Genomic DNA, 13,770 nt, shown 5'->3' on the forward strand with positions numbered 1-13,770 from the left:
ATATGTAAGCAAATCCTAGATATCATATCATTTCAACCGTAAATAATTCAGCATGTATCTCTAAAATATAGTATTTTTAAATAAAAATATTATCTTACCTTAGGAATCCACTAATCACTCAATTACCACAAATATCCACTCAAGGTAAACTTTTCCAACTGCCTTGAACCTTCTTTTTAATTAATTTATTTACTGAAACATGGTCTCACTCTGTCATCCAGGCTGGAGTGCAGCAATATGGTCGTAACTCACTGCAGCATCAACCTCGTGGGCTTAACGGATCCTTCTGCCTCAGCCTACCGAGTAGCTAGGACTACAGGCCTGTGCCACCATGCCTGGCTAATTTTTAAATATTTTGTAGACATAAAGTCTTGCTATGTTGACCAGGCTGGTCTCAAACTCCCGGTCTCAAGGGATCCTCCTTGCCTGGGTCTCCTAATCTGCTAGGATTACAGACAAAGGCTGCCACGCCCAGCCATTGTTTTTTTTCTTTTTTTAAATAGCTCATTCATTTGAATCAGAAAGTCCACACATAATATTTTGGTAAATAAGTCTCTTAAGTCTCTTTAAAGTTTCCCCTTCCTCCATTTTTTATTATCATATATGGTTGAAGAAACCAGGTTCAGTATATTCTCTGACAGTCTTTATCTTGCTGATTATGTCCCAGTAGTGTTGTTCTATGGGTTCCTCTAGCTCTTGTATTTCCTGTAAGTCATTCATTCTTTTTTTTTTATGAATATACTTTAAGTTCTGGGGTACATGTGCAGAACGTGTAGGTTTGTAACATAGGTATACACGTGCCATGGTGGTTTGCTGCACCCATCAACCTGTCATCTACAATAGGTATTTCTCCTAATGCTATTCCTCCCATAGCCCCTCATCCCAACAGGCCCTGGTGTGTGATGTTCCCCTCCCTGTGTCCATGTATTCTCACTGTACAACTCCCACTTATGAGTGAGAACATGCAGTGTTTGGTTTTCTGTTCCTGTGCTAGTTTGCTGAGAATGATGGTTTCCAGCATCATCCATGTCCCTGCAAAGGACATGAACTCATCCTTTTTTAAGGCTGCATAGTATTCCATGGTGTATATGTGCCACATTTTCTTAATCCAGTCTATCATTGATGAGCATTTGGGATGGTTCCAAGTCTTTGCTATTGTGAACAGTGTTGCAATAAACATACGTGTGTGCATGTGATTTATAATCCTCTGGGTATATACCCAATAATGGGATCACTGGGTCAGATGGTATTTCTGGTTCTAGATCCTTGAGGAATCGTCACACCGTCTTCCACAATGGTTGAACTAAATTACACACCCACCAACAGTGTAAAAGTGTTCCTATTTCTCCACATCCTCTCCAGCATCTGTTGTTTCCTGACTTTTTAATGATCGCCATTCTAACTAGCATGAGATGGTATCTCACTGTGGTTTTGATTTGCATTTCTCTAATGACCAGTGATGATGAGCTTTTTTTCATGTTTGTTGGCTGCATAAATGTCTTCTTTTGAGAAGTGTCTGTTCATATCCTTTGGCCACTTTTTTATGGGTTTGTTTTTTTTTCTTGTAAATTTGTTTATAGATTCTAGATGTTAGCCCTTTGTCAGATGGATGCATTGCAAAAATTTTCCCCCATTCTATAGGTTGCCTCTTCACTCTAGCTTTACTGAATGGGTTACCCTGATGTTTTCTGCCATTTCTACAAGCCTTCTAAAATAAATATTAATCAAAGGAACAACAAAAATGATAAAATAATAGAAAGTACAAAGAAAAAAACAACCAATGGGCCAGAAATAATCTGTTCTTGCAACATCTTAAGAATGTATAAATGGGGCAGCTATCCAAGGCATGGCACATTTAGAGGTTTCGAATGTTTCTCTTGTAACCAAAATGGGCTCTTTTGTCCTCTCCCGCCGTCTACGATATTTCTATGTCCTCCCACACAATCCACTAAGAAGAAGGGCATTAGCTGCACACAAGTGAACAACCTATAACTATTACTAAGATTCCACCTAGTATGTTTGCCACTCTGATTCATTCCTACCGTTTTAAAATAATAATATAAAAGCTATGTGAACTTCGAAATATCCCTAAAGTAGAGGACAGAAACATTACAAGCACTCCTATTTGGTCAGGAAAGAGGAAACAACTTATCTTAGAATGAATTCATCAGTTTCATAAAATGCAGGAACATCCCATTCTACTCTATTAAACTTCATTCTCCAACTCTAGAGATCAAAAAAAGATTTAACTGTAACAGGCTGCACACCTGAGAAAACAGATTCATGAGATGATAGTAATGCAGAGAAACAGACATTAATAAACCTTGCTGAGGCTGGGCGTCCAGCATGTTAGTTCCAAGTAACGTAGTTTTGTCAAGGAGAACTAGATCTCCTCCCACCGACTACCCAACAAGAAAACATACTATTTGGCCAGTGTACCAGAACCTTCAGATCAAAGAATAGTTAAGACAGTAACAGATTCTGAAAGTATCAAATATATCCACAAATTAAGGAGGAGTTCTTAAGTAAACAAATGTACTGCTTCTTTGGGTACCTTCAAACAACCGGACAGTGATGACCATCCATTCTGTCATTTTCTTTTCTTTTTTTTTGAGATGGAGTCTTGCTCTTGTTGCCCAGGCTGGAATGCAGTGGAACATAAAATACAAAATACATACCAGCATAATAAAAATACCACCTTAAACTAGTATTGCAGTTTACTATTTTCAAAGCAATCTGACATACTGCAAAGAAAATAACAAGTGGCAAAAAAGAGTGGAAATTTTCCATCTAAAATAGAAACTTTAGAGTTCTAAACTTTCCAAAGAACAGAAAGTATTCAGAATTGAATTCACTATAATCCTTCAATAACTATATAGTCTAACATTAAAAAGCTTTATAATAAAAATAGTTGTAACACATTCCAAGAAATGAGTATGCCACAAGAAAGAATGGTAATTTAAACAGCATTGTTTTCCAAGGAAAAGCTCTTAAGACTGTTTCTTCAAAAGAATGGCTTTAGAAGAGAGATTCTCAACATTTTTTCTCTGCCCCAAAACAGTTCAAGGACACACACAATCTCATTAGTAACAATGACTCATAACCTATTTAGAGATTTATTTTGATAAACAATTTTAAAAGCAAATTATCTTTGAGAGTGTCAAGCTGGTTGAGCATTCAAACCTTAAGGTGAAAATTATTTTAATTAGAACTTAATTTAGTTGAAATCTGCAGCACAAAAGAAGTTAAAGAGAGGCAAGAGAGGAAAGGGGCTGGATGGCACGGAGTCTCTGGTCAGCTAAGGGCAATAAGAGAGGAAGATGGACAAAGAAGAAAAAAATGAAGCAGGATTCTAAATACAAATAGACAGCACTAAGGATTTGTCTAGGCACCTGGAAGGGTACCTTTACTGCACACGCCTTGACAGGAGCTGAATTCTTATGTCAGAAATGGCTTGGAAGACTGCAAACAGAAAACACCCACTGGGCAAAGCCATCATTTTTCTCAAAACTGAAACACTGGTTCTATTTCTGGTTTATAAATTTTGCAAAAAAAAAAAAAATTCTAAAAAGTTCTGAAAAATGTAATACATGATGGCAAAGAAAAGTAAAAAAGATTTTTCTTCTCTAACTCTTAAAAGCATAAAACTGAAGATCATAAAATCAATTCAGTGTATGAATATGTTTTATCAAATATAATAGAACACGAAGGATACCACTTAAAAGCTGAAAAGTTTTGTATGTAACGCTAAAAATTCACAGATGAAATAGACATAAATCATAACCAGAATGTCGGGGGATATTAGTAAGGGTACCAATATGCTTCCTCAAAATATTCTTGAAATAACACCAAGGTGACAGAATGCTCAAGCGCATGAACTCTGGTTGTGAATCAATTTGGGGGTAATTCTTATGCTGTTATTCACAATTTTGTTAGGCTACCATCTCTGAAATTAGGAACATTTGTCTAAGAGCTGATGCAGATGTCTATGACAATAAAGAAGAATTAGGTCAATGGCTACGACTGCTGAAAAGAATGAGGAGCCACAGAAGCATTCATTGTCAGAAGACAAACACTTTAAACTACTATTAGCATTTACCGGGATTTCATACATTTGAATATTTTCAAAGGGAGAAGAAACCTTAAAAACAGTCTATTCTGAAGTCAGCTAAGAAACTAAACTCTAGAAATTCATATTTGTTTCTTCTACCTTACAACTGTATGGGAAATTTTCCCACTGTATTTCGTTTTAATTCTGATAACCACAAGAACCTAGCGATGTGATAAAAGAAACAACACTGTCCTTGTATTACAGCTGAGAAAACTGAAGCATGCCCAAGGTCACACAATTTACAAGTGGTATTGGCCTTTTTGTTTACCTTTGAACAAACATTTTAAATGTCTCCTCCTCTGAGAAATTTTCAAATTATTACCCAGTCCAAAGCATTCTCCTTTCTGCTTTCCCACAATGCTTTCAAAAATACCGCTCTCAAACACTTCCAAAAATACAAGAGAAACAGGCAATAAGACATTAAGCGATCTGCACAAGGACGTACTGGTGGAGCTTTGAGTCTGACTCCAGAGATTATGCAATTAACCACTAAACTATTCCCCGAAATGATCACTAACCAAGTATGATCTTTTCTGCTATAACTCCTTTGCATAAAGTGAATTAGTTCATATAAGCTTAGTAAATAGGGGTATGATGTCAATATAACTCACATTATATATAACTATTTTCCCACACTTTTTGGCCGTGTATGTCCAGCTTAACACGAAGTTCACTGACACAAGCCAATGCAGCGAACTGCACGGGACTGCTGCACTGTTCATGGCACTCATTCATGCCACTCTGTTGCTACTTCAATTTGGTCACTTCCTATGTCCTGGTAGGGCTTTTTGCATAGCACCTCCTCATTTTTTGTGTACTCTGTCTTAATCTCGGCAGTCTATCAGCCTCAAACCTTCAATGCATCCCTTTCCATCAGTGACCACCACCTTTAAAGATAAAATCCTATATTTACTGTAATATTTCTTTACTTATTAGGACTCTGACATGTCTTTTAACTAACTGTTTTTAACTAACTGTTTTACTAGACTGCTATTGCTTTTATTAGTGACCTGGATATAATGCTGTATAGATTTTGAGTGATTTGTGCAACTCCATTTTTCCCAGACCTTTAATTTTTAGTATATGATGGTTACAACCACAAGATTTCTCAGAAATGTATCTCAATTATAGCAAAAACAATTGTATAAAAATGTTTTCGAACCAATATCAATATTTACCATATATTTATTCCTTTATAGCCAGTCAGATCTTTCAAGTTTTTCTGTAGAATAAAATTGCTTCCATCAAAAATGCTGGGCATCTAACACAACAGAACAGTTATTCATTCCCTACACTTTTCAGTGCCTTCTATGCAAGCCGAAAGTCAGGAGTTCCTTAGAAGGTTAGAAGAGAAATGCATAAACATGCTATGACTGGCTCCTAAACTTGACCAGGCAACACCCACCCACTTGTGTAACTTAAAAAAAATACAGGTTCCCCCGCCCTCACACAGACCTCCTGGATTTCCAGAGACTGATTCTAGAATCTGCATTTGGAAACTTCCACAGTTGATTGTGTTTAATGATCAGGCATTTACATAAGAAAGAAAAAAGCATAAAAATTAAGCCCCAAAAATATGCTTTTACTTCCTACAATGATAAATAATTCAAGTGAAAGAAATATCATTCCTAAATGTAAAGTACTAAAATTGGCCAGGTATGGTGGCTCACACCTGTAATCCCAGCACTTTGGGAGGACGAGGTGGGAAGATCACTTGAGTCCAGGAGTTCAAGACCAGCCTAGGCAACATAGTGAGACTCAGTCTCCACAAAAAATATAAAAATTAGGCAGGCATGCCTGGTGCATGCCTGCAGTCCCAGCTACTTGGGTGACTGAGGTGGAAGGATTGCTTGAGCCTGGAAGGTCAAAGCTGCAGTGAGCTATGATCACACCACTGCACTCCAGCCTGGGTGACAGAGCAAGACCCTGTCTCAAAACATGAAAAAAGAAAATAAAAGTACTGAAATCGTATAAATGCCCATTTTTAATCATGTATCTCAGAATGATCAATTCAAATATGGAAGGTCTGTTCATTAGCCATATATGATTAATAAGAGGCTTGAATGAGTAGAAATAAAAATGTAACTATCAAGTGTATTTTCCAACTAGTTGCCTAATATGAAAATAAGGCTCTCATTGTGGGAAACAAGCAAAAATATTGGTGTTTGTGATATATGCACATGCAGAAGTTTTATTTCAGCTCTGTCAATCTGAAAGATGGCAAGTCACAATCATCTTTTGACTTTTTTATTCTGGAATTCTTCAGTCTGCTGGAGCAAATTATTCTCATTTAAGCTGTACCAATATCACTATACTAACTATACTGCTTAATTTATCTCAACATAATTTATATTTTTCCCAGTAATATTTCCTAAATACTTAAATGAATCTACCACAGTTGGCAGAATGTTATTGCTCCAATAGTACAGTCTAGTACAAATGTTTCAGATGGCAATTAGAGCAAGTTACACTACATAAATGAAATGGTCTGCAAAACTTCATAACTTGTTGTGTACTTAAATATTTGTGATCCAATTTGATCTTTAAACATTGTATGCGTGTATCAAAATATCACATGTACCCCATAAACATGTACAACTATTATGTATCCAAAATAAGTTTTTTTAAAAATTGTGATCCAGAATTCTTACAAGACAACAAAATTTTAATTTAGGTGCAAAAAAAAAAAAAAAGCTCAATTTTCATATAAATAAACAAACCTTATTTGGGCTACCAAACATGATTAATTTGAGTCTCAAATTATATGTATATCTGGCCTTTGCCTTGTTGTCCCAAGAATATATATATTTTATTATTCTCCAAACCACAAAAACTTATCTTTCATAATATTATATTTCAAATAAAATACAGTATAAGACCTATGCATTTCCATTTGTCTAGCCTCATACATTTGTATTCACTTCATAGTTCCGCTATCTGAAATTTAAATGATATAAACTAAGATACAGGGTAATCAAGAGATGTCCCCAAGTCACTAACAGGCTGCAGTGTTCAATGAAACTCACTTTTCACTGAAAATGGACAAAATCACTGCTTCCTGAGTTAAACCAGAAAAATACTCAGGAGGTATTTTAACTGACACAAAGAACGTAGCTTGCCACCTATAGTAGCTATATTTTAATCTTCCATTTGTCAGAACTACTTGCCAAAGGCAACTGACAGCCGGTAATAATATAATGAGATTCCCTGCAACTGGCAGCAGGTGCGTAACAGTAATGGAGAAAAGTCACTGATACATGAGTCCAAGATGTCATCACAGTACCCTTATAAGGTACTGCAGGACATGTTAAAAATAGTGTGGCCAATCTCAATTACAGTAAATGAATGCTATATTATTAATATTATATAATATTAAATGTTAGTAACATTTAATGTAATGTAAATAGACAAAACTGAAAATGTCAGCTTCCCTTATCTTGAATTTTGATGTAGATAACATTTTTAATAGTGCAACATTTTCATAATGCTACATAAGCCATTTTAAAACACTTCAAATAGATACAGTGCTCTGTGAGAGCCAAGATGACAAATCAGACGCAGACACTACAGGGACAATAAACTGAGGCGTTAAAGAGGTCAGGAAGAGACACGAAAGGAGAATAAATAGTTTTGTAGGGCGAAAAGTCAGTGTTTTAAATAATTTTTAATAAAAATTATAAAAAATCCTGCAGGTAAGAATGTTTGTTTTGTTTTCTTATACCTCAAGTAGTAATTTTTAAAAGAGAATTGCAGACCTTTCGGAAAACCCGTAACTCCAGTCTAACCATGAGAAAAAAAAAAAATCAGACAAACCAAGACTGGGGGACATTCTACACAATAACTGACCAGTAGTCAAAATCGTAAAGTTCATCAAAATCAAGGAAAGTCTGAGAAACTGTCACAACAAAAAGAAGCCCATGGAGAAACGATGATTCAAGGTAATGGCATCCCAGATGAAATCCTGGAATAGAAGAAAAAAGTACAAAGAAACTAAAGAATTTCAAATGAAGTATAGACTTCAGTTAACAATAATATATCCATATTGGTTCATTACGTGTGATGAACATACCACACTAATGTAAGATGTTAACAGTAGGGGAAATTGGATATGAGGTCAATGAGAAGTCTCTGTTCTATATCTGCAACTCTTCCATAAATCTAAAATTATTCTAAAACAAAAATGTTTTTTTAATTGCTATTTTAAGTGACAGAAAACATAACTAGAACTGGCTTGAATGAAAATAAATTTATTGATTCATATAACAGAAACTATCTAAGGGGTGGTCTCACTTTAAGCACAGAGAGATTGAGGGGGTTCAAAGGGCTTCCAGGAAGGTGTCTCTCCTTTGTTGCCTTCACTCTGCTCTCCAGAGGTGGACTACAGTCTTAGGTTCCTTGTAGAGATAATTTTGCCACAACATTCGCTTTGAAGATGCAAACTTGTTTCCAATTGATTGATATATGAGGGAACAATGTGAACACAGCATGAATTCAGCATTTGCTTACACGTGACTTCATCTGACAAGAGCACTAGGTACGGTCAGCAAACTTTTTCTGTAAAGGGCCAGATGTTTAGGCTTTGTGGACCACATGGTCTCTGTCACAGCTGCTCAACTCCACCTTCGTAGAAGGAGAGCAGCCACAGACAATAGCAAATGAATGGGCATGGCTGTTTTTCAATAAAACTTTATTGACCAAAACAAGCAGGACAGTTTGTCCATCCCTAAACCAAGTGAATTAAGAAAACTGCATGCAGCTGACCCCAGCCGCTTAGGAACACTCAGAATGGATATACCTCAGAGGACAATGAGCCACATCCTCTACTCAGGTGTTAACAACTTTCTCTCCTCTTTCTGAGCAGCCTCCTTCCATCACTTCACAATAACTCACATGCTGCTATTCTTACAACCACAGGGTGACCACAACCCCCAGCCCTCATCTCTCTTTAATTTTACCCTTTCTTAAACGTAGGGTTAAGGTTTCCTTATGATTTGGTTAGGATTAGGGTTTTGGTGCCTCAGTTTAGCAATAACAGTTCCTTTCCTCATAAGGTAATTGTGAGAACTAAATGAGTTCATGTATGTGCTAGAACACATCCTAGCACTCAGGGCATTCTATATGTATTAATTTCTGCTTTGATCATGGTATTAGTTTCCAATTGCTATTGTAAAAAGTCACTCCAAATTCAATGGCTTAAAACAACAGAAATGTATTATCTTACAATTCTGAAGGTCAGAAGTCCAAAATCAATCTCAGTGGGCTAACATCAAGGTTTCAGCAGGGCTGGTTCCTTCTGGAGAGGGGAGGAGAGGGGAGAATCTATTTCCTTGCCTTTTTCAGTTTCTAAAGGCCATTTACATTCCTTGGCTCATGACCCCTTCCTCACATCACTCCAACTTCTTGCTTCTGTAATTACATCTACTACTCAGCCTGACTCTCCTGTCTCTGAGAATCCCTGTGATTACCTTGGGCTCACCCAGATAATCCAGGATAATCTCCCTATCTCAAAATCATTAGCTTAATCACATCTGCAAAGTCCCTTTTGCCATGTGTGGCAAACTGATATGGCTCCCAAAAATACCTCCATGTCCTAATCCCTAGAAGTTATAAATGCTACCTTATTTGAAAAAAGAGTCTTTACAGACTTGAATAAATGAAGAATTTTGAGATGAGAAGATAATCCTGGATTATGCAGGCAGTCTCTAAATGCTTGTTAGAGAGAGGCAGAGGGGGTCTGGACACAGAGGAGAAAAGAGTGATGTGAAAACAGAGGCAGAAATTGGAATGACAGGAATGTCAGCAGCTACCAGAAACAAGAAAAGGCAAGGAAAGAATTATCACCTAGAGCCTCTGGAGCGAGGACAACCCTGCCCACACCTTATTTCAGACTTCTGGTCTCCAAAACCAGGAGAATAAGTTCCTATTCTTATAGCCACCAAGTCTGTGGTAATTTGTTGCAGCAGCAACAAACACACCATGCAGAGTAACTAACATAGAGGTTCTAGGGATTCGGATGTGGACATATTTGACAGGCCACTATTCAGACTACCAGTCTTTATTCAAATCCTCCTCTGTTCTCTTTGAATAATATATTTTGGTATTCTTTTTCTCTCTCCTTGAGTTATATGGGTAATTCATTTATTCTAATTATTTATTTATATGTATATTTAAGGCCGGGGGCAGTGGCTCACTCCTGTAATCCCAGCACTTTGGGAGGCCCAGGCAGGTGTATTACTTGAGGTCAGGAGTTCAAGACCAGCCTGGTGAAATCCTGACCTTACTAAAAATACAAAAATTAGCCCAGCATGGTGGCTGGCGCCTGTAATCCCAGCTACTCGGGAGTGAGGCAGGAAAACTGCTTGAACCCGGGAGGCAGAGGCTGCAGTGAGCCAAGATTGCACCACTGCACTCCAGCCTAGGCGACAGAGCAAGACTGTCTCAAAAAAAAAAAAAAAAAAAAAAAAAAAAACTTTCAAGTTTTAGCTGAGTCCCCATAGGTTCTAATATATTTTATCATCATTTTCTACAATTTTTAAATTTCTTCTTTAACTCAAAAATTTATTAAAAGAGTTTTAATTGCCCAGTGATAGTGATTTGTTTTTATAAGTTTTTTTTCTAAAATTATTAATTTCTACTTTTATTCCACCTCAACTATTTCTATTTTGGGAAATTTACTGAAGTTTTTTTTTTTAAATGGCCTAAACAGTTTTTGTAATGTTCCAAGAGAATTTGAAAATAAGGTGTGCTCTGTTTATTGAGCATAAAGTTAAATATATTTTAACTAAATATACCTCATATTAATCAGGTTTTTCTAAATCTTTACTTAATTTTTGGCTACTGCTTTGTCCAATATTTTATTTCTCCTTATTTTCTGTAGTTTTGACTTTGTTTGTTAATGCTATGTTATTTGGAGCATAAATAACCAGTGTGCACTCTTTATTATTGTAAACCTCCTTCTTTGCCTCTTTAAATCTTTTCTGCTCTAAATTCAACCCTGTGTGATATCAAAACCTGTACTTCCCCCTTTCTTGTTAGCTATTGTTATAAGTAATCCAGAAACCTGTCGTCTGTGCTCTGAAAACGAAGCTGCCACCAAAGTAACACAAACCATATATAAGGTTAATGAAGAAACTGATACACAACAGTAGTACAAGATAGGTCACCCTGGGGCCATGTCATGCCAAGGGGTATGCCTTGCCAAAATCTAACACTGCCTAAGTGGTAGGGAAGGTGTTAAATCCCAGGCAGTATTTATTTTTTAAAAGTTCAGTATAAAAGATATCTGTCTTCTATGAGCATTTTCTAGAGCTTTTATAACAATGTATACATATACTCTGTAATTTATATATCATGAATCACAGAACTGCCTGAAACGTCTTTATACCTCCCCTAGAAAAATACACTCAAAGTAAAATGTTCAGTACTGTCTATTCTCCATTTCTGATTTCTGAAGATTTTTAATTAAGAAATGACTAAGAAAACAAGTTTTGAAATACTCCTCAAGGATTATTCTAATTTTTGCAATAAATACACCAGTCAAAGAAATAGGCATATACACATCACTGAATTCAGCTTTGTAAAATGGTTAAAAGCACTAGCATGGTAGTGAGTTCAAACCTAAGTTCAAATCCCAAACGTGGTGATTACTGTGGGACGCTGGGCAAGCTAATTAACATAGGCCTCAATTTTCTTACCTGCAAAATTGGACTAATAGGAACTAACTGAGAAGGACGCTGGGAGAATTAAGCGTGACAATGTACACAATGGACTTAACACAGTACCAACTACATAGTAAACTGCTTGTAAGCTGCTCTTGTTACTGTGCAGACTCTCAGGTAAAACATCAAAACCAACTGTGATATCTACTTTTAAAATCTGTTGACACTTAAGTCATTAGCTTTATGCAAATTCAAAACCTTTTAAATATCATTTCATGACTTTATACTGTGAAATATTAAATACGTTAAATAATATCTATTTATTATAAAGCTGATCCTGAGAACATAAGACAAACTTATCGACAGTAGCCCACTGCTAAAGAAGTGCAAACTTCCTCAAATGATAAACATGCCCTGGTCCTTCTATACTTAACATTGTTTCTTCTGTCAGTCATACGAACTGTTTATAACTCTCCACCTTTATCAAGCTGTTTCAAGTTCTTTAGAGAGATGGTTCCCTACACCTTCAATGCATTCCATCTCCCACTGCAGCTAATCACACACACACACACACACACACACAAAGCCCCCTACACAAAATCCTACTTGTCCTAAATTAGCTCAAGTGTCATCTCCTTTAAGAACCCTTCCCTGATCTCCTCAGATATAAATTGATATTAATATAAATGGCAATGTCAGAACTATAAAAGGAGGCAGGAGAGACGAAACAGAAAAGGGACGGAATAATACATACGAAAGGAAGACAGAACGGGGGAAAGAAGCCTGAGTAAAATATTTTCCAAATGAAAGCGTCTGAGGCACTGGAGAACTTCCACCTAGTGCTGAATTTAAAAAACAACAACAACAAAACTATTCAGGATTACAATTTCTAGCCAATGAAAAAGTAAAACCTTATAGTAACGCAAGGTGGACACTGCAGGTTAGATTCTCCAGGAAGCGGACTCTGACACATTTGTCAAGTAGAATGTTAATTAGGGAGTGCGGGTGAGAAGAACATCAGTTGTAAGGAGGAGAAGAAACAGGAATTCAGCAAAGGAAGAAGTTGAACAGATGAACTTCATCGCAGACCCAATGAGAGCCATGGCCAACCCTTCAGGGAGCACTGAAGTTAGCATGGCCCTTCAGAATAGAGAAAGGGCAAGAGAGACAGCCCTTTATACCCTACGTCAACCAGCCATTGGGCCACATTGGGATGAGGTGCTGCATTCAATTAGATTTCAACCACAGATTATGCTCTTGAGAACCTGATCGCTGACTTTTTAGAATTCTTCTCCCATTTGAGGCATTATTTCAAATAGAAATACCTTTATTTTGAAAGGTATACTTTTTTCCTATCGGGAAATAAATACAAATTTCAGTTGCAAGTACCTAGGACTATATATATGAAAATCATTTTCTCATTCTTTATCCATGCTATTGAGATAGTTGTAATTATCAGTGATAAAAATGGTTATGAATTTACAAAGCATATCTTTTCCTTCCGTTCTGTTTTACTGAGTTCAAGCTGAGACACCTTTTTGGTAACGTTTCTAGCATTTCTATCCTCACAAATGATAAACAAGAAAGTTTAAACCAATGTTTTGGCTGTTTCTGAGATCTGTCATGCAATTTATGCTTCACATAAGCAGCACACAAGAGTAGAGAATTAAAGTCTTGCAAACCAGCAAAAATCACACTGTCTGGCAATCTCTCAGACTAGCTGGTCATAGTCTCTATTTTTCTGGCCCAGAAATATTTCTCCAGTAATTTTTCAAACTTTTCTCATTTTTTATAATTTCAGTAACATTAGCATACTATGCATAAAGATAAGCACTTAGACTTCTTGCCTGAAGCTTTCACAAGAGCACTTTTTCTGCCACACAATAATTGTCTCCCAGAGTGAAAAAAGTAGAGACATGCTCCTACTTACAAACAAAAATAACTTAACATCTGGAGGTTATTAATATTCACATTAACTACACATATACACACACACACACA

The 13,770-nt window shown here is 36.5% G+C and overlaps 1 protein-coding gene across 6 annotated transcripts in view; it reads right to left on the minus strand.

Moving 5' to 3' along the window:
• The window catches only part of ARHGAP32 (Rho GTPase activating protein 32), a 316,742-nt gene that overhangs the window by 244,674 nt on the left and 58,298 nt on the right, over window positions 1-13,770 (minus strand). Inside the window, exon 1 of one of the 6 annotated variants that reach the window (XM_054525423.2) lies at window positions 2,555-7,458. The exons of the other annotated variants lie outside the window; for them this stretch is intronic. The gene's annotated coding sequence lies outside the window, so the exon portion shown is untranslated. Of the gene's footprint in view, window positions 1-2,554; window positions 7,459-13,770 lie in introns of those variants that run through there. 6 annotated transcript variants of the gene reach the window in all.

This window comes from Pongo abelii, chromosome 9, assembly GCF_028885655.2.
Source record: "Pongo abelii isolate AG06213 chromosome 9, NHGRI_mPonAbe1-v2.0_pri, whole genome shotgun sequence".
In the NCBI taxonomy this organism is placed as follows: domain Eukaryota; kingdom Metazoa; phylum Chordata; class Mammalia; order Primates; family Hominidae; genus Pongo; species Pongo abelii.